A 22,549-nucleotide genomic window follows, 5' to 3' on the forward strand; every position below is an offset into this window, starting at 1 on the left:
GTACATGTGTATTAATTAATGTTAGTTTAGCTAGCGTGCTTTAGTTGTTAACATATTCCCCATTGACAAATCTGCAGACACATTCTCCTGAACTGTTTTCAGAGGCTTCAAACTTTGGATTCACCTGAGAAGCCTTGGAGGAGAAATGGTGCGTCTTAGCACCATAATTTGTTAATATATCATAATTTCCAAAGTGCAGCGTCAATTTCACTCCTTTTGTTCAGTGTTCTAGTTTAAGTGTATATTTATATAATTCTATATATTGCCACTTTCCTCACCTCCATTCCCAGAGGACAGCAGACCAAATATCTTCAATTCACTCAGTTTTGTTGTGGCCACTTCATATTAACTCCTGGGAACATGATAAAATGTCAGTGGCCATGAGATCGCTTTGTCGTGGTAACGACATACTTATGTTGTGGCCTCGAGATCCTATGTTAAGGGGGACCAATATCCATTTCTCGTGGCCACGACTTCTTAAGTTGACGGAACAACATATTCTTCTCATGGCCAAGAGTTTAATGCGTGACCATAAGAACCTGGGTTTATCAGAGACGGATTTATTAATAGTTTATTTTGAATTAAGAATTTATAATGTTAATTATTATAGAAATGATAACATTATTAAATTATTATATTAACCATAGGCCTAGGCTTCCAGACTGTATCGCGCATGATGTAGACAGCATTCAAAAGAAGTTTATCATGAATGAATGTTACATAAAGCACATAAAATAAAATAGGCCTACAAGAAAACATTTTTATCCATCCCTCAGTCTTGTAAGTCCATGAAATGATCATCTTTTGTCCATAATATTGGTATACTATTATTATTATTATTGGTTATATTTTTATATTCATTGTTATGTATATGATTTTTTCCCCTTCATTTCGATCTCTTTACTTAATGTTCTGAAAAGTTTTGTAAATAATAGCCTACTGTAAATGCTTGACATGCCAGTAAAGCTTTGATTATGCTATATGACTTAATTTAATTTTTACTGTGAGTGGAGTTTAAAGGTTAAATTTAACATATTTCGGCCAATTAATAAACTATAATTATAAATACTATAGTGTTTCATTGATGAATGAATCATTCGCGTAGTTTCATTTGTAAATGAAAACAGCACGCTAATTCATCATCACATACCAGTGTAAATACAATCATAAAGTCAAAACTTTATTGACAATTGTCAGGCGTTTACAGTTTTTGCACTTTCTTATGCATTAGCATAATTATGCAATACTAGCATAATTATACAGAACGTTAATTATTACTGTTAAAAATTGCTGTAAAAAAAACTAAAAGCCATTTTCTGACAGTAACATCCTGTTTTTTTTCATTACAACAGTACAAAAAAAAAAAAATTCTGGTTAATATTTGTTGTTTTCTACGAAATAGGCTGCTGCAGTACTGTGAAGTAACAGCGCTCAGACTGGACACTCAGAGACTGTGTTTCAAATCACACCCTACACCAGGCATGGGCAAACTCAGTCGTGGAGGGCCGGAGCCCTGCAGATTTTAGCTCCAACCCTGACCAAACACACCTGAACACTCTAATCAGTGTCTTCAGTATTCCTAGAAGGCAGAGGTGGGACTTTCAAGTCACAAGCAAGTCTTCAAGTCATATCCCAAGTCCTCAAAAAGTTTATGAGAAATTAAGTGACTAATTAAATGATGATTGTGCATTAGTGATGAAAATATACCAAAAGGATATATTTTATTTAACAGAAATCACTTTTCAAAAACTACAACGAACAGGTGTTGTGGAAAAAGTTATTTCAGAGTCACTCAGATGAGGAATGCACAAGAGTCAGAGAGATGTTTCTTTAGTCTATGTTTATTATAAACATGCGCATGGAACTCTCCTTGTGTCACCACAGCAGAGAGTTAAGTTCAGCATCATTTCACAACATTATATTCCATCCTCTATATGGCATCCCCACCCCTCTGCACGTACATTCGTGTCCAGAAATAATCTCTTTTCGCAGAATCGTGGCCATTTTATGTTTAATGTTCCCTAATTCGTAGAATCAGTGATTGACTCTATTGGTCTTCTGAGCAGAGTGTCCTATTGGGGCTGTCTGTCACTCTCAAAGAAGGTGAGGAAACCACAAGAGGATAAACATTCATAGTCATAGTACAGACAACATGAGTAAATATAATGCTGTTAGTGAAACACATGACATTTGTACTAAGACAAATGACTCATTTTGCCATGGCTTGCTAAGCAGGGTTTTTATCATTCTCTCACTTGTCGTGATCTTTCAATTCACTCATGGTTAGAACAAAACAGCTATTGTGAATTACTGTAAGTGAGGGCTGTCGGCCTTAAAGCGTTTCTTGCGAATAGAAAACATTTCATTATATTGTACACATACTGCACACAGAAATGATTATATTTTATTTTCCCTAACACAGGTTTTAGTGAGTTTACTAATATTAAAGAATGTTACGAGACCTGGTTGAGCTGCACTAGGCAGCGAGTGTTAGCACTATGTCGGAGACACGCTAGTTTTCCCAAGGCAGACGAACTTAGAGTGGTTACAATCATCCGGGTTTAAAATCGCACTCAAACTGTTTTGATTTTGACGCAATGTTTACACTGAGGCTTGCAGGTGGCTATGGTAAGGGGCATGACATTTCCCGACCAGGCGCCGAGTGAGTGGTGCCAATCACAACACCAACTGGCCCAGCTAACCAATCACAGCACACACACTGGCCCAGCTAACCAATCACAGCACATTTCGTATTTCAGAATGCGGGCCTTCATTTGATACAGGAATTATTTGAGCCGTTCATGCCAGACTGGGGTGAGACGTGTTGTAATAATGTAAAAGATGTGAATTTTTTATAACAACCTAGTATGAGAGCCTGTTTTAGTACACCCCCAAAACAAAATCAAGTCTTTGTAAAAGACCACACTAGGACCCCTTTAATAAGAAATATTTAAACGCATGACAAAAAAATTCAAACTGGTTAGTAATTGTGTGAAGTTGGTGAGGCTTTTGTGGAGTTGTTTAATCATATTCTGCTAAGATCTTGAGAGATTTAATGTCTTCTTTTATTTCAGTTGATTTCATCTAAAGCCCTATTCGGACGGTAATTGTTTCTTAGGAGGACGTACAGTAAGTGATTTTCACTATTTATAGGGGGTAGTCTGTGATTTAATTGCCGTCCGAATCCAGGACGTCTGTGTTTTTCTCTCACCACCCCTATAAAATCCCGGCCGAATTACCTACTGTTTTTTTGACAAACACGAGGTCGTGTGGTAATTTAATTGCCATCTGAATCCACATCTCTGAGTTTAGAAAGAAAGAAGAAATCGATTCAAAATTCAGTGCTTAAACCCTTTTTGAGCACTCCCAAACACCGTAAGGTACGTTAACTGTTGTACTTCGGTGTAATTTGCATACATATTTATTTTTGAAATTAAGGTAGCTTATTTCCAGTCCGTTTTGCAGCTGATAGAGACACTGCCAAGTCTACGTTCACTCTCACCAACAGCATTCTATTTAAAAGAATAATACTTCATAACTGCTCACAGCAACTGGGAGCAGAAAAAGAAAAGAAAAGCATGCAAATATTCGAAATGGGTCTTTATTATGGCAGCAGCAGGTATGCAATACAGTTTTAAAATGTGTATTATAAATGTATATATAGGCTACATAACTATATCGCGTATAATCATATACAACTATAGTGCGTCTTTTTAAACAGGAGATTTAAATAATCAAATAATAGGATTATATATTATAAAATATGCTTGGAATAATAAGAATACATTTTACATAGTAAGTATTTTAATACATTTTACACAATAATTAGAATACATCTGTAAATAAAATTCATTTTATTTAAAGCAGACAATTATGTGACTGGTCACGTGAGCAGCGCGTTCTCAGGTTCGTAACACACTTCTCCTCTGTGAACAGATCGCCATCCGAATCCATGAGTTTTATCACTGAGTTAATATGTACATTTATTTTTACAGACGTCCACATGAGAAACAATTACCGTCCGAATTGGGCTTATGGCTGTGTCTGAAGTCAGTAGTAGTTCTTGTCTTTCTCTTTTCTTCAGTGATTCTGCTTGTTAACAGCAGGTGTTCATCACTAAAGCTCAATCAGCACTTAATTAATCACATAATTATCTCAGTTTTAACACTGCTTCATTGTTATTTTAACACTCTTTAGAGTGGGACCATTTATGCTCCAAGCAGTGTTAATATAACACTCAGGATTTTACTGTGTAACTTTTGCTCCAAACCTTATAGTTACTGCAGATGTGAAGAGACTCACTGTAGTTTCTCCAGTTTACAGTGTGGATCCTTCAGTAGAGCAGAGAGCAGCTTCACTCCCGAGTCTCCTGGTTCATTACGGCTTAGATTCAGTTCTGTCAGGTGTGAGGGGTTTGATCTCAGAGCTGAACTCAGAGCAGCACAGCCTTCCTCCCTAGTACTGCAGTTATACAGCCTGCAGAGAGAAAGAAAAAAACAGCTAAAATTAATCATTAATAGCCATGTGTTATAAAGGTTTGTTATTGAAACAATGTAAGACTTTTCATCTCCATCTCTTCAATAAAAATATGTCTTATTTAAAAAGTGTGTTTTCCTTTATAAAGTGATGGATATTCTACTTAATGATTTATCATTCAAATACTGTGTGCATCTCTAATGAATACTCACACAAATCTCAATGATATTGTATTTATCCTGACATTTGTTTCTTTCATTCAGTTGTCGAGTCATGTTTTAATGATAGCCTGTGTTTTATATAACATGATATTTTTGTTCCTTTAGATTCACAACACATTCCTACATTCCTACAACTCCTACTGCAAACTGCAAACAAGAGGAAAATACAACATGTTTATGCTAAAACTAGTTTGTCTTATGATTTAGGTCTCTAGACTTGAGAAGTGATTAATAAAGGGGAATCTATCGGCTCAGTAACAGAGGGATGGATGATTAGTAGAGTTATGAATTGAATCAATCATGAAGTGCACATGTAACATTGGTATTTTAATGCATTTCTCTCTCTCACCAATCAAAACCTTCGATGGATAGATAAAAGGGCCAAAGTCAGCTCATTTATGGCTAGCCATTTTAGCATTTAAAACTTGGTTTTGACTATCTATAAATATAAATTCAGATAGTCACAATTGTAATTCCAAATATCTATATTGCAATTATGACTCGTCGTAATTGGAATTAAGATATCTACAATGTGATTGACTAGTCATGACTAGTGACTAGTCATAATATAGTCATAATATGCATTGAAGATATCTACAAAATTCATTTTGACTAGTCATAATACTGTAGGGGAATTTACAGTTAAAAACCCAAGGACCATATGATGAATGAAGACCAGGAGTCAGAGATGCGTTCAATTAAAAGAAAAATTTACTGAAGAACATGGTTTGCAGTTTCATCAGCAGAAGTCAGCTTCAGTACTCTCGATGGAGTTCGTAGGCCACTCTGCGTACAACTCAAAATCACTAACAATTATACTCTTGACAGAGAACTAATTGTGTCAATGCATAAGTCAGCAAAATTCTGATTGGTTCCAAAACCTAGATAAATTTAGACAGTTTCCACATACAGACGTAAACGATTCAAACTTATCTTCTGACAACTATTTTGGTGACAAGTGATCCGAGGTCAGACGCAATGCGTCTCTCCAAAGACGTAGATCTGATACGCTGGACATTGGCAGTTAAACGTTTGTCCTGGGACTGTCTGAGCTTCTCCCTGTACAGACATATACTAACACACATAGGCAGAGAACATATCAGAACTTCAAGGCCGTCTAGCCCTAGCTAGAATTTTATCAGTATGGTTTGTTACACACACACTATGAAGTCATCATCTTAGAGAGTTGAAGTACAGCATAAAGCAGGATTCTTTAATATCTCATAAGCGCACATAAGGTTACACATTTTACTCTTGCCATAACTTGATTAATAGTCAAACAAGAAATAATGTAATAATATAATTAATATCAATATGAAGGATATAGCAACTCGGCATCCACTCCTTCAATACACATTCCAGATATCTACAATGCTATTACAACTAGTCATAATCTTCCATTGACTTCCATTGAAAAATATTTTCAGATATCTTCAAATTAGTTTTGACTAGTCGTAATCCCAGTTCAAGATATCTTTAAATTTGATTTGACTAGTCAAAATACAATTTAAGGTATCTTTAATTAAAAAATTTTAAAGATATCCAAAATACATTTGTAGATATCTTCAATTCATTTATGACTAGTCAAATTACAGTTGTAAATATCTTGAATTGGAATTTTGACTAGGCAAATCATATTTAAAGATAACTTGAATTGGAATTATGACTAGTCAAAACCCATTTAATGATATCTGCAATTAAATTATGGATATCCCAATCAGATTTTTGACTAGGAAAAACTATATTTAGAGATATCTGCATTTAGCTTTGTGACTAGGCGTAATTACAATGTAGATATCTGGAATAAACAATTTGACTAGTCAAAATATGTTTGTAGATATCTACAATGTGCATGAAAATACACCTTTGTTGAGCCCCACCTTAAATATTTTATTTAACCAATCGTACCTTGGAAACTGTTGTCATCTGCTATTTTGTCTTAAGAGTTGTATAATAAAGGTCCTTTGTCTTTGGTGATTTTAAACTGTTTTATACAGAAGTAATTCAAAAGTATGGAAATAAAAATGTAGCTGGAGCATATGTAAAAGTGGTAGCCTATACAGAGAGGACTTAAATAGGCTTTTGTCCTGTTTTATATCGTAATGTTTATTCACAAATGAACACATGTATAAGCCTCATGTCAGCTGTTGCAACATTTAATATAATGTTTAAAAGAATCAGAGTGTCTATTTACACTAAGTGCAATTAGCCCGCCTTGTTTATGCTATCCCCCACCAACGTGTGATTAGGACAGTCAAGACTGAAAAATGAAGCTGAATCAGCGTCATTTTCAGTGGAGTAGTGGTTAAAGCATGTGCTTTTTGATGCGACCAACCGACTAACAGTTTTTTTTTCTCCCTTTTCAAATCTCATATCGTATCGGAAAGACATTTAATGTCAATAAAAATTAAGGAAATAATTACAACGTTGAAAATAAATATTGGCTAGGATTAGGGTAGGTGTAGGGAGGGCTTTTTTGTCCTAATAAGGTGGCATCCATTTAAAATGTTGAATTTAAAATTATAATTCACATTCAATATGTTATTATTGCGTACTGTTTTATAATGAACTACAATACTGAGCAGTGTTGGGTAAGTTACTTTCAAAAAGTAATTAATTACTATTACTAATTACATTATCAATATTGTATTTAAATTACTTTACTAATTACTCTGTCTGAAAAGTAACTTAGTTACTCAATAAGTAACTTAATTATTCAAATTGCTAATTAGGCCACATCTTAACTGCATCTGCCCGTCCACGGGCCAATGGCGTGTCTAGGCGTGGCTGTGAATTTAATAACTATCATAAACTATATATCATTTGAAAGCTAAAACACCATAGACTGTATAATAATATGGACGTAGTGTCCGTGATGTCACTCAGTCCTGAAGAGCGTTTTTGAAGCTCAAAGTGTGCAGAGCGGGCCGTAGCCATCTTGGCAGCGCGTCACCGCGTGTCTCTCCCGGATAATCGAAAATGGGCAAAAAGGCGGGAGCTGATTGTTGAAGCCACGTCCACCTAGCTCGACGGCAGTGTCAGCAGCGGCAAGCCACCTGTCACTCACGTGGCCACACCCTTAATTATGCAGAACTTTAAGGCTTAATATAATTTAAACGGATGAGTTATAAAAAAATCACCCCCCTCACAGTTGTCATGAAGGGCAAAATTAGCTATATAGAACTAAATCATTTTTTGAACCAGGAATTTAAGGCTTAATATAATTTAAGCTGAGCTATAAAAAAAATTCACCCCCTCACAGTTGTCATCTGTAAACGTGTTTTTTCTGCTGTAGGGTTGTGGATTTTTTGCTGCTTTAGTCACTTCCTTATTGGCTTCATGAGAGAAAGTGGGAGGTTGCCGCTTGTAAAAAACTCAATATCCATGTTCTGAGCTTGTTGTTTAAATCAATACACCAGAGAGGAAAGGGTTAACATAAATGCTGAAGGACCGGTCATTTAAACATGTACAAAGTGCACGGCAGTACTAACGTTTCATCACCTATAGTTCTGGTCAGCTCGGACTATTCCAAGAAACACCAACACACATTTCAAGGTAAGGGTTCACTCTTCAAAATGCATCCCACTTTTTAATCCAAAACGACGAAAAAAATAGGGGAAAAAATGAAAGATCCTCCTTTGTTTACATGAGCGATTCGAGTTATAGTTGTCAATAGCGTCTATTTTCAAAGAAATATCGATTCTAATTCGCATTCCAGCTTTTGTTTCCAATACATACAGACGGTTGGTCTGGGAACGCCCCGTCACCTGATGTGAATTTAGCCCATGGGGGAAAACATTGCCTTGGCACCAATTGAAATACACGGGACAATCATGTCGAAGAGTTGCTGTGTCTTCTTTCTCTACCGCCAATAAACTAACAAATTAGAAAGTGGCATGCATATATAATTAGCCTTATCATTCTACCTTAAGCAAAACTATGTAGCCTAGTGTCAAACCTAAACTCACATGAAAACACGTCTGCTAAGAGGTGTAGTCTACGTGATATGCAGGTATATGCCGTATACCCACTAGAATAGGCCAAGGATTTCCGTATACCCACTTAAAAAAGCGTGAGGATACGTAACAACTTCGTTTTGTGTCAGAACTTTCACACTTTCATTCAAAAATTCACCCCGTCTGTGTTTGCGAAGCGACACGGATCGAATCGCGGAATCCAGTCAAACATGGAGCTTGCTATATAAAGCTGAACGTCACGGAATTTGGCTATTTTTGAATGAATAAATCTAAAGTAGGGCTGTACAATGAACCTATGGAGTAGTTCGAGGTCTACACTCAATACAGACTGCAGTCTGTGAGTTAGGGATAACTGTCTGTCAGCACAGACCCGCTGCAACTTTGTACTACTGATCACCGTTGTACAAAAGGATTCATAGTTTGGAGTGAAACATACGTACAATAAGTGACAAGGTTTTATAGAGTTATAGTATGCAACATATACGAAAGTTGATTGAGTTATAGGCTAATGTCACCGCTACAGCTACTGCGATGTCTTACCTGGAGATTCAACCAGATAACAAAATATGTCTGGAAACGACACCTCCAGCCATTTGGTTGGGTCATTGACCCAGTTTTTAATTAAATAAGGGCAATCATAAGCTATTGCAGTTAATTTTGCAATGTACTGTTGCTGGTCGGCAGGCGTCAATGACCCGCAATACGACATTTTTGTCATTCAAATGGACCATGCCCCCAACTATGACTAGATGCCGAGTGCATGAATAGAATGGTCTCTTCCGAGCAAAATGAACCCTCCCTCGTCTCTCTCCTTCAATAACAGGCGATGTTATAACCCAGAACAGGCCAGGAGTCACTCACTGGTTTAGCGAGGTGCCAATCACCGCACCTCAGTTTTGGCTGTTGTAAGCTAGCTAGACAATGCCTAGCCAGCAAAGTTTTGATGGATGGAAGTGTTAGCCAACCACAAGGATGTTTACAGTGATAGACAGTATGCACAGTAACCAATCAAGTGTGAAAATAATCCGAGCGCAACGATCGCGAGTCTTTGTGCGCTCTCGCCTTTATGCCCGCGGGGTGTTCAGAGCGGCGCCGCAGCGCTACACGGGTATTTATCAGTGAGAGGATTTTCTCCAAAGCATATATCTGAATCTCTCCAGCAAAGAACATCGACTTTAGAAGAGTTTTTGTGGTGTTTGATCGTGTTTTGGAGGACGTGATGAGAAGCAGCGGCGAAGAGCAGCAGAAAGACCCAGAGAGATGCATGCAGCCAGGGATAGCATTAGCACGTAAGTTTCAACGCCGTTCTCTTGAATGCTTATATATGTTTATCATGTGTTTGCAGCTTTTGATTCATGTTAGCTGTTTTAGACTATAAAAATGACAACAGAGAGGGAAAATATGAGGGGTCTACATGATTTATTTATGCATGTTTGTGCGTGTGTATGTATATTGAGTATGTTTGTGTGTTATTGAGTGAGTGTGTGTGTATGTACGAGCATTGAGTATGTATGTTTATGAGTGTGTGTATACAACATGTAAACAGTGTTGCGAGTTTGATTTGTTTGTTTACACACTCTTTCTCCTTTCCTGTGTTTCAGTGACTTTGGTGTCCAGTTGGTCAGAGAACAAATCTTTTTAGTGACTGCCTTGAGTGTCTTCCTACACTGTAAATACTGTAAATAGTTGCTTTTAGTTTTTCAGTAATTTGATATTCATAATAATTAGCAGAGAAAAAAAGTACAATTACAAAATGTAAAATAAATAAATAAATTGTATTTTGCATGTTTTGTGTTCATTTGCTCTAAAATGATCACTGATCAAATCTGTTTTCATTATTAGAATTGTTCAAAATAAATAGTTTAGTTAAAATGTTCAAATGTTGTTCTGAAATAGTTTTGTGTTTGTGTGTGGTTTTATGGGTAGATGAGTTCTGAATTGATATACATATGTAGTGTATGTAGTATGCAGTGTCATATGGAGTCTCTAAATAGCCTTTTTGAAAGGATTCCTAGACTTTTCTTGAAATAAAAGATAGCCTTTTTTTTTGGATTGCTTTTCTTTTATTGAAATAAAATATTTATGTGATTTGTGAGATTTTTTTTCTAAAAAATTTTTTATTTCGGCTTTTATTTCAGGAAAGGTTAAGGCGTCCTTTCAAAAATGCCCAAATTTTTGCCCAAAAACACTACAAATGCTGTTCAGGAATAGTTTTTTCTTGTGTGTTATGGTTGGCAGAGCAGTTCTGAACTGATATACATATATTTATTATGTAGTTTTGCCTCATTTGGTCATTTGGTTACCAGGTGTACATTTGGAGTTTCCAAATGGCTTTTTTGAAAGGACGCCTAGACTTTTTTAAAAAATAAAATCTTACAGAAACTACATTTTTGGGAGTATCAGCTTCAAATTTGAATCAAAATATGTTCAGACATTCAGCTTTATGTTTATGGTATTTTCAGGCCTTTAGCATCAAAGTCTCATCCATTTTTCCCTTAGTGAATTTCATTCAAAGATATCATGAGTCACTTCATGTACATTTTACCCTGTTTTACTCTGTTGCTATACTAATTTTGAGTTATTATGACTCCAGAGTAATAAAGGTTTAAGTGTCTAATTTCAGACAATAACAGATTTATAAATTTAGACCATAGGGTTCAAAAGCTACAGACATTTTTATTTGGGCATGTCGTTTTTCAGAAAATGCTCAAAAATAGGGGCGCAGGTTAAGAGAATCCCTATAAACCTTAATAGAAATTAAACTCTTTATTCTTTAAATTTGGGTCAAACATAGAATAGTTTAGCCTTTTAGCTTTAAAACAACTGTAATACTTTATAAATACTTTTTGTAAAAAAAAAAAGTAACCCTCTTTGGTTAACAAATAGAAATACTCTGAATAATAACATATCTGAATAACAAAAAAGCTTAAGAAAAGTTTTACCAAGTTGGTATACATTTCAGTTTGGCAAGATGTTCAGGAAAAGCCCAACTAGTAAAATCCGTACAGGTTTATGTAAAAATAACACGTTAGCTAATGTAGGTAAGTATAAATTACATAAATTATCTTCTTTGCTTATTAAAGTCGTGTCAGATCGCGCTGTTCTTCTGAAGTAAATTCCTCATAGCAGGACTTCTTTCAAAAATGATGAAAATTAGATGAATCTTGATTTTTTTTCTTTTTTAATCTATTTTTTGTATCTAGATGAGGGTGTTTGCACGCAGGTGATTGCATATTATGAGCTCATATATGGAAAAAGACTGCACATCGCTTTAGTTTCATATGGATTACATAATCAGAGAATATTTGTTTTCGATTTGAATTCATTTATTTAAAAGTAGACACTTAAAGCTCAGATATGGGAAAGACTGTATCTCGCTTTAGTTTCATACGGATTACATAATCAGAGAATATTCATTTTTGATTTGAATTCGTTCATTTAAAAGTAGACATTTCAAGCTTTCTATAGACATATTTCACATGTCTCTGTGCCAAATATTCGCTGAGTTTGTGATGTGTAGACAGTTGCTTATGGAGAAATAGACGGCAGAAATTGCACCGTTTGTTTTGTTTATTTTGCAAAAGCATCATTTTTGTTGTTTTTGTTAGTGTACACAAATAAAAGTAGGCCCTTTTTAGGTTCGATTGATTTTAGTCTTACCTGTATCTGAGTATTTAAGGTTTCTCTGTGAATCAGGAAAAACTAAAAAATGAACACGCTGGCGTGCAGAAGGTTAAAGACGCTGCATTTAATTTTATCTTTAGACAGTAAAATTAGATTTCAAACTCAATATTGATTTTAGAACTGTTGAAATGATTTACTGTATGTAACGCAAATACTTTATAAGTAACTATAATTAAATTACCTAAAAATGAGCAGTAATCCCTTACTTTACTTTTTCAAGGGATAAGTAATTTAATTACAGTTTTACACTATTTACACTATTTGAAATAAGTAGTATAAATACCAGAAAACCTTGCTATTTTAACATAGTGTACATAGAATCTACTGTATAGCTATTTGCACTAAGTTTAAATAGCATATTGTTAAAAAATACTATTTTCACTTAGTGTAAATAGGATCCATTGCTATTTGCACTTAGTGTAATTATAGTCTATTGCTAAGAAAATATGCTATTTGCACTTAGTGTAAATAGAATCAAATTGCTATTTACACTAGTGCAAATAGCCTTTGCCTAAAAGAATACATTTGGCACTCATCACTGAACACAGCAGAATATCATCATCATGAATATGTTGCTATAATACAATACAATACTCCCACCTTGTGGCCTATTTCCTATGGAAGCTTGTTTCCACCACTAAATTAATAAATAATAAATAAATAGCAAATTTTATCTCAGTTATACAATTTATAACTCGCATTCTTTATATCTCGTAATTCTGAGAAAAAAGTCAAAATGAATGGTAAGATAAAAAGCTGCAATTTACCTTTATTTTTCATTCCATGGTGGAAAAAAGCTACCATAATGACACAAGTGAACCTGAATTCATACACAATGTAATGTAACCTACTAATAAATGTCAGTAATTCCAGATAAACTTTATTATGAGCTTTATTATAAACTTTATTATAAACTGCCAGATTACAATTATTAAATTGTAATCTTTTTAAATTCAGCCTTCACCTTTTTTGACTGCATCTGATCTATTTTTCATGTATGTGTGTGTGTGTTTTTTTTGTTTGTTTGTTTGTTTGTTGTTTGTTTGTTTGTTTGTTTGTTTGGGTTTTTTGTTTGTTTGTTTTTGGTGTAATTCCATTGTTTTTCATTATGTCTAAATATATAATAAATAAATTCAGACAAGCAGTTTGTGGTTTTCTGCCTTTATTGAACATTACACAGCATTTGGTCCGTCGAAACAAGCTGCCATAATGACACAAGTGAACATGAATTCATACACATTGTAACGTAACCTACTTATAAATGTCATCAATGTCAGTTAAACTTTCATTAAATTGTAATCTTAATTGTAATATTCCATGAAGCACTTCATCCAGTAGCTTTTCTCTCCGTGACAACAAAAGCAGACTTTTATTATGTTGTTAGCAGTTAGTAGAGTAGACGGGGAGGAGCTGAGTAAATTTATTCTGACGTCACACATCAGCAATTCGACTAGGAGCAATTGCAATTCAGATATCTTAAACTATAATTGTGACTAGTCGAAACTGAATTAGAGATATCTCTAATTACATTTGTGGATGTATGACGCATTTATTGAAGATATCTATAAAGTAATTACAGATATCTTAAATGGAGTTTTGACTAGTCATTAAGTATTTAGAGATATCTCTAATCCAATTTTCTTACTAGTGCACTTATAATTGCAGATATCTCTAATTGTCATTGTGACTAGTCGAATTATAATTATGACTATCTGATTTACAATTGTGACTATCCGAAATTATATTTATGGATAGTCAAAACCAAGTTTTAAATGCTAAAATGGCTTGTGATAGCTCATTCAGGTTTGAAACAATGGATCCAGAGAGACATGAAGGAAGAGGGTCGAGGACACTAGAGAGGAGGAGGAGAAGGAATAGGGAGTGGAGGAAGAAATTAAGGAAGAGGAGGAGGAGAAAGAGGAAGAGGTCCATATATATATATATATATATATATATATATATATATATATATATATATATATATATATATATATATATATATATATAGGCAAGGCAAGGCAAGGCATTTATTTATATACCACATTTCGTACACAATGGTAATTCAAAGTGCTTTACATAAAAGAAAGTAAAATAATCATGAAATTTTTTTTTAAAAAAATAAAACAAGCAATTTTAAAACTTTGAAAATGATTTAAAAATTGGCATTTAAAATGTATTTAAAACAGTTAAAAAATAGAAAATGATTTTACATAAAATACAGTGAATACGTAAAATACAGTGCAATCATTTCGGACATCGCACAGTGCTCATTCAATAACTGCACAGTTAAAGAGATGAGTTTTGAGTCTAGATTTAAATGTGACTAATGTTTTAGCACATCTGATCTCTTCTGGAAGCTGATTCCAGCTGCGGGCGGCATAGTAACTAAAGGCGGACTCCCCTTGTTTTGTGTGAACCCTTGGTATTTCTAACTGACTCGATCCTAATGATCTGAGTGGTCTGTTAGGTTTATATTCAGTGAACATATCTGCAATATATTTTGGTCCTAGATCATTGAGTTATTTATAAACGAGTAAACGTACTTTAAAATCAATCCTAAATGGAACTGGAAGCCAGTGTAAGGACCTGAGGACTGGTGTGATATGCTCAGATTTTCTGGTTCTAGTCAGAATTCTGGCAGTAGCGTTCTGGTTGAGCTGCAGCTGTCTAATGGTCTTCTTGTGAAGGCCGAAGAGGAGACCATTACAATAGTCCACCCTGCTGATGATAAAGGCATTAACAAGTTTCTCCAAGTCTTGACTGGAAACAAAACATCTAATTCTTGCAATGTTTTTTTAGATGATAATATGCTGATTTAGTTACTGCTTTGACATGATTACTGAAACTAAGGTCTGTCTCCAGAATCACACCAAGATTACTGACTTGATTTTTAGTTGTTTGACCCCTAGAGTCAAGGTATGCATTCACCTTGAAAACTTCATCTTTGTTTCCAAATGCAATGACTTCAGTTTTTTCCTTGTTTAACTGAAGAAAGTTCTGGCACATCCAACTATTAATTTCATCAATACATTTGCAGACGGAGTCAATGGGGCTGTAGTTATTTGGCGATAAGGCTAGATAAATCTGTGTATCATCAACATAGCTGTGATAGGCAGTTTGGTTCTTTTTCATTATTTGACTTAGTAGGAGCATATACAGGCTAAACAAGAGTGGTGCAAGAATTGAGCCTTGTGAGACTCCACATGTCATGGATGTCCACTTAGACTTATGCTCTCCTAGCCTCACATAATAGCCTCTCCCTTCTAAGTATGACCTGAACCATTTGAGTACCATCCCAGAAAGCCCAACCCAGTCTCTCTAGAAGTATGTTGTGATCTACAGTGTCAAATGCAGCACTAAGATCTAGTAGTACCAGCACTGATATTTTGCCAGAGTCAGAATTTAAGCGAATATCATTTATTATCTTAATGAGTGCTGTCTCTGTGCTGTGATGTGGTCGGAAACCAGATTGAAAATTGTCCAGGTATCCATTTGAGTTAAAGTATTTGTTCAGCTGATTTAAAACTATCTTTTCTATAATTTTGCCTATAAAAGGAAGATTAGATATTGGTCTTTAATTGCTCAAAATGGTGTTATCAAGATTGCTCTTTTTCAGGAGGGGCTTAACGACTGCAGTTTTCAGGGAGTTTGGATATGTCCCAGAAAGAAGTAAGGCGATCACCACTTCTAAGAGATCTGCTTCTAAACAGTTAAGCACACTTTTGAAAAAATATGTGGGAAGTGTGTCAAGATAGCAGGTTGACAATTTTAGGTGCAGCATTATTTCTTCCAAAATTTTGCTATCGATTGCTTCAAAAATAGACATAGTATCTTTTTGATATTGTGGCCAAATCTGTCTGACCTCTGCATTACTTGAGGATGTGCTAATCTCCTTCCTGATATTGATGATCTTCTCAGAAAAGAAGGAAGCAAACTCATTGCATTTGCTGAATTTCAAGTTTCATCTTCCGCCACATCCGCTAGGCTTTTCTGCATTGTCTATTCATAGTCTGAACTGCTGTTGATCTTCTCCAAACTGATTTCTGTCTGTTTGTTTTCTTACTGACTATTATTGGAGCAATATCATCAAATAACATTCTTAACTTTTGAGTTAAATGAATCAAGGAGAAGATCAACAGAGTCTGCAGAAATGCTTAGTGTTTGAAATATAGTCTCCATAAATAGCACACTAATGTTTTCATCAACGCATCTCCTTCTGACAGAGACAGATCTAGATTCAGTGGTAGCAGAGATCAATATATCAAAGAAAATACAGAAGTGATCAGATAGTGCTACGTCCTTAATAACAATAGATGAAATTTTTAGACCCCTACTGATGATTAAATCTAGAGTGTGCCACCTTTGTGTGTGGGTCCATGCACATGCTGAATCAGGTCAAAAGTGTTTAGAACCATTATCATTTCTCTTGTAGTTTTGTTTTCTGCATTATCTATGTGAATATTAAAATCCTCTGCAATAGCAAAACAGTCAAACTCTGAGGAAATCATTGATAACATTTCTGTGACCTATTCAACAAAGGCTGGAGAGTATTTTGGAGGCCTGTAAATAATGATAAACAGAATGCATGGAGCACCTTTCAGCAGCACAATCCCTAGATATTCAAAACGACAAGTACTGACCAAATGACACTTGCTTGCATTGATAGCCATCTTTAAATAGAGCAGCTGCACCTCCACCTCTCCTAACAGTCCTGCAGACACTCATGAAAGTAAAATGAGGAGGGGCTGCTTAATTGAGGACTGTTGCACTGCAGCTGTCTTCTAGCCATGTTTCGTTTAGAAACATAAAATCCAGATTGTTTGTGGTTATAAAGTCATTGATTAGAAATGATTTATTTTTTTTAGTGAGCAAATGTTTAAAAATGCTTACAGCAGATGGAGGGTTTGGGCCCTGGCATTGTGGCAGTGGTCAGAGAGCTCTTACAGGTGCAGGGCCCACATGCTTTGGTGGTTTGGGGGCCCGCCATTTTTTTGTTGATATCTGAGGGCTTGCAGCGAATGAGTGGGAGAGTTTGGTCCCAACATACACCAATTCCTCCATTTTCTGTGAAAAGCACAGAAGTGGAGATGCTGGAGAGAGGGATAGTGTGTCCGGTGAGCGGGGCTGTGTCTCTGGTGTTTCCGGTGACTGTGATATGTTGTCCTGGCTTCCCTGGCTGTTTTCCAGAAAGTTGTACTTGGGTGCTGAGTCTTGTAGCTGTTTTGATACATCACAGTCTGTCTGTGAGGAGCTCTGTGGGCAGGGCTCAGCCAAGATAGTGTCCATCAGCAGTGCTTGTTGTGGCTGCATGGTGTTATCAGTGTCCTTGTGGGATATGTTAACCACATGATGACTCGGACCTGGTGTGTGTGTGTGCTGAATAGATTGACACACTCTGCTGAAGGATGAGGAAGGGAAAAGTAGATATTGTCCTTAAGCACTCTAGCACCAAGTTTGTTTGGGTAGAGGCCATCCACTTTAAACAGTTGTCTATGGCCCCAGAAAAGATTGAAGTTCTCAATGAAATTCATTCCTTTTATATTGCAAGATCTTTGTAGCCATGTGTTCAGCCCAAGCAACTGTAATAAAAAACATATTTGTTCCCCTTGCTGGGAGTGGTGCACTGATGAACAACTGAACTTTGAGTCTTTGAAGTGTTTCAAAGGGTTCACTGAAGTCCTTCTTAAGGAGTTCTGACTGCTCTTTCCAAATATCATTCTTCCCCACATGGATGATGATTCGATTTGCAGTATTGTGCTTCATCAGAATGTTCTGAAGTTCCTTGTTCACATCAGAGACCGTTGCTTGAGGAAGGCAGCATGTTGTTGTAGTCCTGCTACTGATGTTTCTGATAATAGAGTCACCCACTATCAGTCCTGGGCTCGGCTGCGTTTCGAGCTGAATGCTGCTGTCTGCTCAACCTTGAGCGCTTGTTAGTAGCGGTGTTAGCTGCTGGCTGATCCGATCCATGTTTAATCACATTTGGGGATTCCTCACCCGCATTCATTTATGCTTCAAATCCGTTCTCAAGATGTATAGGGGGTGGTAGAATACCAGTATTCACAAGCCTTGTCAAAGTCGAATCTGGGGTAGAGGATGCTACGGCAGCAATACGAGAAATCTCGTGACAATCTGATGTCTCGTGTTCCTTTGGGTCTCGCTCCCTGTTTGTGCCATCGATTAGTGTGCCAATCAGTTTCGGCTTGTTCCTCTACACTTGGTTTAAACTGTTGAGATTCAGAAGATTCATGGGACTCACCGGCTGTATGCTGAGAGGGTCCATGACGACGGCCTGCTGAGTGTTCCGCCTGTTTTGGAATTCCAGCAAGCAACTTTGTTTCAAGAACCACAATCCTTTGTAGAAGTTTGCAGCAGTTCATGCAACAAGTATATTCAACAGGAGGCATTTTCTCTCTCTTCTGTTTGAATGTAGGCAGTTGTTTTCCCGTCTCCGGAATGTAAGCTGCTGGCAGTGGGAAGCAAAATCTTCTTTTTGTAGTATAATTCCAGTCCCAAAGAGTTTTTAGTTTTAGTGTTTGTGCCAAAAATCTGTTGTTTGAGCACTGTGCTGGTCTGCTGAAGGAAAAATCTGAGAAAAATACAGAAATAAGAAGCAAAGCGCAGAGCAGTAAGCTAGAACGTCCGAACGGTAGTGAAACCGGAAGCAACCAGACATATATATATGTATTTTATTAATATTATTTTTTATTTAATATTTTTAATATTAATTATACATTTCATAGTGTTTTTATTAATTTTTATATTTATTCCAAAATAATAACTAAAGGCAGTAAGGCAGTAACAATTTGAACAATATTTTGGAAACAATTTAAAATAATGTTTCATTCGTTAACCCTCTGGAGTCGATACCCTCTGGAGTCTGATAACCCCGAAAAGAACTTAAATTACACTTTCAGTTTTGATCGTACAGATAAGAGCATTACATCAATTTAATCTTTAAGTTGTGTTCTTTTATTTGTATAAGTGAATAGTAAAAATATATTTTTGTTAATTTATAAAATAAAGAAAACATACAAGGTGCACTGTCTGCAGCCTTGGTCTGCGGTGATCTTCATTTCGAAACACGTCATTAAAATGAACTGTAACTCAGTGAATACTCAACACAGAGACATGAAAGATATATCTATAGAAAGCTTGACATGTCTACTTTTAAACTAAGCAATCGTCTGAGGTAAGAAAAAAAGTATCAAGTAAGCTGTAAATATCACTGACAATAAATGTGCTATGTGTTAATTGTGTTCTTTTTTTCCTATAAATTACTAAAAAGCAAGAAAAAAAAGCACAAAAGTCAGGGCATGTCAAAACTTCTCCAGGCCCCCAAAACCCCTCAGACCCCAAAGGGTTAACATTAGTCAACTACTTTAGTTAACATGAACTAAGAATAATAAATGCTGTAGAAGTAGGCAATTGTTTAATCTTAGTTAATATTAATTTCAACTTTTACTAATGCACTATTAAAATCAAAAGTTGTGTTTGTTAACATTAGTTTATGCACTATGAACTCAGATGAAAAAAACATTTAACAACAGTATTTGTATTAATTAATGTAAACAAAGATTAATAAACACTGTAATAAATGTTCATTGTTTGTTCATGTTAGTTAACACACTAAATGTCACCTTATTGTAAAATGTTACCAATATTTTTTTTTTATTTGTGAAATGGTGTTCAGCTGTTCTTTTTAAGTCAACTTATTTTGGGGTCAGTGTCATAAAAGCTCTATAAACACTGCCACAGACATGAAGATATATCTTTCATTTCATCATGCTGAATGCTCACTAAAAACTGATGCAGTCATCACGTTTTCAGACCATTTCAAGTTTTATTTTGACGTAACACAAAGTTGTGGTATCAAAGCGGTAGAGTTGTTTACTTTATAATTAGTCAATAATGCCATCATTTTCTTAATTCAGACCGAGAGCTCACACAAAAACAAGAGGCGGGATTTATCACATGAACCAATCACATTCAATCATAACCGATCATATCCAATCATATCGCGATGGAGGCATTGCCTCCACTCACGTGTCTTTCCCCATCCATTCTCAATTACAACCCAGTAAATTCAAGGCAGCTAAGGGGTCTCTGCTGAAAGTCTATGGGCTGAAGGAAGGCAAGCCTCCGCTGTTACTTTACCTGCGGGTGTCGCTGTTAGACAGTGTTACTTTATAAAAATGAGTTTTTATACTTTTATACTTTTAATGCCATATTTAGTAATATTTTCGATTTATTTTGTAATATTGATTATTTTGTCATCCAACTTTTTGAGGAGACACTGCCTCCTTGCTTCCTCAGAGGGAATGCTCCTGATATACATGTACTGTAACTGTTGCACTATACTGCTGTAATAAAAAGAAATGCTTCAAATTGCCTCACATAAAAATATAATTTCTGTATGTGTTATAGTTACAGTAATCAGTACTTCAATTTTTGTAGGACACAGAAAGGGAGCTGGTAAACATGGTCAATGGCAACAATGTAATCCGCCTGCAAGAAATTCAAAGGAGAGTGATTGAAGACAATCACCAATTTAGAGGGATAAATGCCATCAGCCTCTCCACAATTGATTGCATCCTCTGAAAGCACAGGTTCTGGCTGAAATAGGCATACCATGTGCCTTTTAAAAGAAATTTTGACAGAGTCAAAGACCAACCTCTGGGATATGTTAAGGTTTGAGTTTGTACTGTAAATTGTATGAAGTATTGTGTATTGTCACCGTACAACTGTAAGCTACAAATAAATACGTGGTGGTCTGCCATTTGTACATGCTTGAACTGTGTTTCAGGGTAGTCATACTCTACTGTGTTTAATGTGTTTTGCAGAGAATCTTTGAGACTGAAGGACGGCCTGCTCCCCATGAGATTATCTTTGTAGATGAGGCTGGTTTTAACTTGACCAAACCAAAAGAAGGAGAAGGGTGAGGAACATAATTAGCCATCGGGCTATTGTGAATGACCCTGGCCAACGAGGAGGGAATGTCACTATGTGTGCGGCCATCAGCCAACGAGGGGTACTCCACCACCATGCCATTCTTGGACCTTATAACACTATGCTCCTCCTTGGTTTCCTTGATGGTCTAAGAGAGCATTTGTTCCAGCTTGACCAGAGGGAGCCTTGCTACATTGTTGTTTGGGATAACATCAGCTTCCATCGCTTTGCTGTGGTTCGACTGGTTTACCAATAACCAAAAGTTTTCAGACATCTTTGTGCCTGCATACTCTCCCTTTCCCTTTCCTGATAGATGAGGTTTTTTTCAGCTTGGTGGTGGAAAGTGTATGACTGAGAACCTTACATCCGTGTTCACCTTCTCCAGAACATGGAAGAAGCCTGCGTGAATATTTCAGCTGATGCGTGCCAGAGTAAGATCAGGCATGGAAGAGGGTTTTACCCCCACTGCCTGGCCAGGGCCAATTTAGCCTGCGAGGTTCTTTGGCCAGGATGCTGGGGCAGAATAATTATTTTTGTTGATGTCTGCTGTATTGTACTGAATTCTACAGTACATTAAATTAAGAAATAAAATGTGTGAATGCATACATTTGTTGTGCCTTTTGTTGTGTTCATCATGTGAAGTTGGGGACCACAAGCAAAATAACTTATTACCGGTTTTTGTAGTATTGTTTTGAATGTTTGAATATATCTCATCATTGTGTAGGACTGTGTTGTAGTGTGTGTTTTTTGAGGGTTTGTGTGTCATGTCTAAATTTGTTTTTGAGTGGAGAACTTCATTTTGACCTGAATATAGGACATTTGGGGAATTGAGTTAGAAGTTATGGATTTGTGTTTAGAGTTTTTGGAAAAGGCATAATTTCAAGAAATGTGATTAAGCAATCGAGAAAAACTGTGTTATAATGTGATCTTCAAGCAGTGTAAGAATATTTTTTTTAAGAAAATGTTCTGTATTTAGTAAATGCATTCTGCAATGTACTCAGTTAACAAAAGTAAATTATTTTATTATTATTATTATTGTTTTAAGGGTTTTGAACTGAGGATGAGAGGGCAATGAACAAAACCACTGCTACAGAAAACACATTTGTGTAATTTTACCTTTTACTCTAAACATTATAGTTACTGAGATGTGATGAGACTCACTGTAGTTTCTGCAGTTTACAGTGTGGATCCTCCAGTAGAGCAGCTTAACTCCTGAGTCTCCTGGTTTATTATAGCTCAGAT

At 35.9% G+C, this 22,549-nt stretch overlaps 1 protein-coding gene across 1 annotated transcript in view; it reads right to left on the minus strand.

Annotated features, from left to right (window-relative positions):
- LOC109095006 (CD276 antigen homolog) overlaps positions 1 to 22,549 on the minus strand; it is a 467,477-nt gene that overhangs the window by 155,144 nt on the left and 289,784 nt on the right. The gene's annotated exons all lie outside the window — the stretch shown is intronic.

The sequence above is a fragment of the Cyprinus carpio genome, chromosome B22, assembly GCF_018340385.1.
Source record: "Cyprinus carpio isolate SPL01 chromosome B22, ASM1834038v1, whole genome shotgun sequence".
NCBI classification, from domain to species: domain Eukaryota; kingdom Metazoa; phylum Chordata; class Actinopteri; order Cypriniformes; family Cyprinidae; genus Cyprinus; species Cyprinus carpio.